Source organism: Etheostoma cragini, chromosome 11, assembly GCF_013103735.1.
Source record: "Etheostoma cragini isolate CJK2018 chromosome 11, CSU_Ecrag_1.0, whole genome shotgun sequence".
Taxonomy (NCBI): domain Eukaryota; kingdom Metazoa; phylum Chordata; class Actinopteri; order Perciformes; family Percidae; genus Etheostoma; species Etheostoma cragini.
Genome location: NC_048417.1, coordinates 3,221,684 through 3,225,677, shown reverse-complemented (window position 1 = coordinate 3,225,677; position 3,994 = coordinate 3,221,684). Strand labels below are relative to the sequence as shown.

Genomic DNA, 3,994 nt, shown 5'->3' with positions numbered 1-3,994 from the left:
CCCCCCCATTTATATGCAGTTGCGTGCCAGACCTTCAGATGACTGCCACACGCCACAGAGACAGGACACAGGGTTGGGCGATAAGGTTTTGTTTGCTCTTTGGTAAAAGGTTTGGAGCGACTGGCTGCGTGCCTGATGCGGGCAGACAGAGACGCACTGTTTTTGGTTGGAAAGTTACGTTAAAAGTGTGTGAACGCTCAAAATAAATACTGCTGCGTGGATATTATCTGACTTAGAGGCAACCCACGGTGACAGCGAGTCTGGCTAGAGCCACATACAATATTAAATGAAGGCAACAGTTGACACAATACAGTAACTATTAGCTAGTAGGGGAGGTGAAAAAGCAATCAATACATCATAGTATCGGGATGTTTTCAGTGGCAATACTGTATCGATACACAGGCGCCAAGTACCCATCTTTTATTATATATGTGTTGGTCAGTGTGTCTGCTTGACAATCTCATTTTGCGGGAATGAAACTGAAATTATATGAATAAACAGAAATGTTTCTTTTGAGATGAAGCAGATGTTGACAAAGTTTCCTATTGGGGATGTCATTTGAAATTGGGAGTTGGAAAGTTTCTACATTGCAATACATCGCAGAATACAGCAATATGTTTAAAACCGCAATAATATGTTATCGTGGCGTAAGCATCGTGATGATGGCGTATCAGGGGGTCTGGTGAATCCCACCCCTGTATCTCCGTGTGTCCTTCATCCACACCAATCTGTCCCAAAATGTCCCAGTTTAAGAGGAGACGCCCTGAATCTATTCTTTGTAAATCTTTATAACTATTCTCTGAAAGAACCGAGCAGGCCGGCCTTGTTGCACAATCCACATGTTCTTTAAAAAGTACCATTTTCAGCTTGTAGCTCACCAGCTCAAAGTTTTCTCAAAAGATTTTGAGAATGGCAACACACACACACACACAGCGGAAGGAGAGGGACGTCCGGTGCCAGATGACTATTATCCCATAAACTCAGTTCTGTTGGTCCAGACTAGCAGCTGCCAGACTTCCTTTTATAGAAAACCTAATTTTCCTGCAGCAGGGTCTGACAGTCTGCCCCGCTCAGGCTTGGTTCTGTTTATCGGCCTTCAGCAGCGTGGTGTCGGCTCCCAGGAACCAGGAGATGAGCTCCAGGTGCCGCCACACTGGCACTGACACTTGTGGTTGTTATGAAATAGTAGATCCTTTTTCTTCTAGAGGGCAAAAAATTACTGTATTCAATTAAATCTAAGAAAGTACTAAACGACTCCCAGGAGTCTTGATGTATCGCTGATCCCGGTGTGATACATTGCAGACGGTACGCCAGGTCCCTGGTCAGGTTTGCACACATGGAAACATGAAAGTAACAATCCACTTCCATCAGAGGCACTCAGGCTGCGATGTGAGGCGTGGAAGCAGAATTCTGCTCGTCTTTTCTCTCTCTTTGATTTTTCTCTCTCTGTCTGTCTGTCTGAAGGGCTTCTAGAGGCCAGATGCTTTCTACAGGGAGGTGAAACAGTCCTGTCAGCTTCGATTATACCTCAACACACACACACACACACACACACACACACACACACACACACACACACACACACACACACACACACACACACACACACACACACACACACACACACACACACACACACACACACACACACACACACACACAACTGAGAATGGTGCTTTAATTATCTTCCAAAAGCAGACTGAAGGAGCCATTACGACCAAGCTCAGTCCCTATCAGATTGGATACGGTCTGGCTACACCACTGATGCATTCTGGGGTATAGAAGAAAAACAACTCTGGGCTGTTTGCATTTCTTTAAACAACTATTTTCTCTCTTTCATTTTGACTTTTAATTTTTGAAAATGCTTAGTTTTACGCTTTCTTTGTAAAATGGGTTATTTGTTGGGGGGGTTCAAAAAGGTCAGAAGACTTATTGTGTAAAAACTCAAAACAACAACTTGGTTCCGTTACCTTGTATCTCACGTTACGGCTCCGTAGCAGATGTTTTTGTAAAAATAGGCTCCCGATTGTGTCATAACCACACGACTTACTGTCCAACCGTAGAGGAATTACCGTATAGTCAGGAGAAGCTCGCAGACAGTTTGGACTTCCATCAGCTGTTTAGGTATAATTACTATTGTTAACTAGCATGTTAGTTAGCAGTAATTAGCCTGTGTCTATGTTAACTCCTAACATATATTTAGGCTCTCAGTCTCTGCTGATTGGGAATGATTGAGATTTCTCTTGCACAGCTACCAGAAGACTTACAACTTTCAGACATGTTGCTCACGTCACATCTACGTCTTTCAGCTCAGTTGGAGACTGCGCAGTAACGCTCAGCCATCACCAGGAAAGAGCTTCTAATAGTATTCACTGGTCTCCGTCCAGAACCACGGGATCTGTTGGTCCCGTTCTTTAACTGTCTATGGTCTATGGAAAATGGTCAGAGGTTAGGGACAAGATTTTCCTTTTTTCCCTCTTTCATTAGCAGAGTTTCGAATGAAATCTGACTAGCTATTTGAAGTGTGAGCTCAGCCTTGAGAGCCACGGGCCCGGCAGCCATTAAACAGGATTTCACAGACAAAGACCCCAGTTGCATCACTCAACTTTCATGGCTGCTGCAGTCCAATTTTCTATGGCCTGTCTGTCAAAATTGGAGAGAAAAAACATCAGAAAACACATCAGTCATTATGAATGTCTGGATGTGAGATGAGCATTGCGATATCCTGCACAACAGACTTTGAAGTCTTTTTTTTATAAAACTGCGTAGACGGCTCCAACGTGAACCCTGAATTCTCTTTGTCCTTAAAATTAGACCGACATTTCAGCCTGTTCTCCCAAACCATAGCTACGGATATTTAAGCCCTGTAATTTGTATGATTTACACTTTTTGGGTCATGAGCTGCATGGAATGGTGGACCCAAAGTTTAATAAAATAAATTTAAAAAAGCAAAGTACAAACAAACAAAGGAAGTCCTGAGAGGGGCCATCAAAAACTAAACCAGAAAGAAACCCACACGCCAACCAAAATACTACAAAGATCTGACTCAGGACAAAGGGAAGCACAAAGACTAAATCCAGAGGGTAACGAGGTAACTAGAGACAGGAGACGAGAGGGCCGGGAAACAGGTGGAAAACATCAGGTAATCACGGGAGAGGGAAGACACGGGAAGTAGAACTAAATACACAACGAGACAGAGACCCAGACTTCAAAATAAAACAGGAAACAGAACATAAACAAGACCGGACCAGAATCAGAATCGGCTTTATTCGCCAGGTACGAGGACACATACGAGGAATTTTTCTTTGGATCATCGTTAGTCACACTGTGCTTACACATACAAAACAACCAAAACAAAATATACACACTAATATATGCACACTAATATATACACATTATATACATACTCCAAACAGAACAATATAGAGGCATGAGTGAACAAAGAGTTCAATACAAATTATTTAAATATGGAGCATAGTGCAAGGATACTGGGATAAATAGTATTATGTTATTATATCACAATATGAACAGTGTGAACACTATGGACAGTTTTGAAATAGAAAATGAGAACGATGAATGAATAACAAATAAGAGAGATATGAAAATGATGAATAATACTAAAGAAGTGGAACCAGTAAGCCGGGGCTGTAGAGACAGTGTTTCACACATATGTGCATTTACCTCCAAAGTATCTTTCTTGAGAAGAGTAATATTTATAGAGGTGATCAGTCTGTTCGGCCCATGGCGGGTTTCACCTCCACCTCCCCGGTGTGGGCGGAGGGTTAACGGCTCTTCTGTGCTCCTCTGACGATGACAACGTATGAAAAGAGAAATCTTGAATGCTATTTCAGCTTTCAGATGAGGGTAAAAGGAGTTTATTTATGGTTACCCTCCAGTACACCTCTGGTAATGACATCCCCAAAGATATCAGGCTCCAGGGAATGGATGCAGTCAGGAGGGCCCACTTTACTGTGTGTGTTTGTGTGTGTGTGTG

At 42.7% G+C, this 3,994-nt stretch overlaps 1 long non-coding RNA gene across 2 annotated transcripts in view; it reads right to left on the bottom strand.

Annotated features, from left to right (window-relative positions):
* LOC117953143 overlaps positions 1-3,994 on the bottom strand; it is a 38,569-nt gene that overhangs the window by 28,963 nt on the left and 5,612 nt on the right. Inside the window, exon 2 of one of the 2 annotated variants that reach the window (XR_004658564.1) lies at positions 154-156. This is a non-coding gene — a long non-coding RNA (uncharacterized LOC117953143). Of the gene's footprint in view, positions 1-153; positions 157-980; positions 992-3,994 lie in introns of those variants that run through there. The other variant, XR_004658565.1, reaches the window with a different exon arrangement.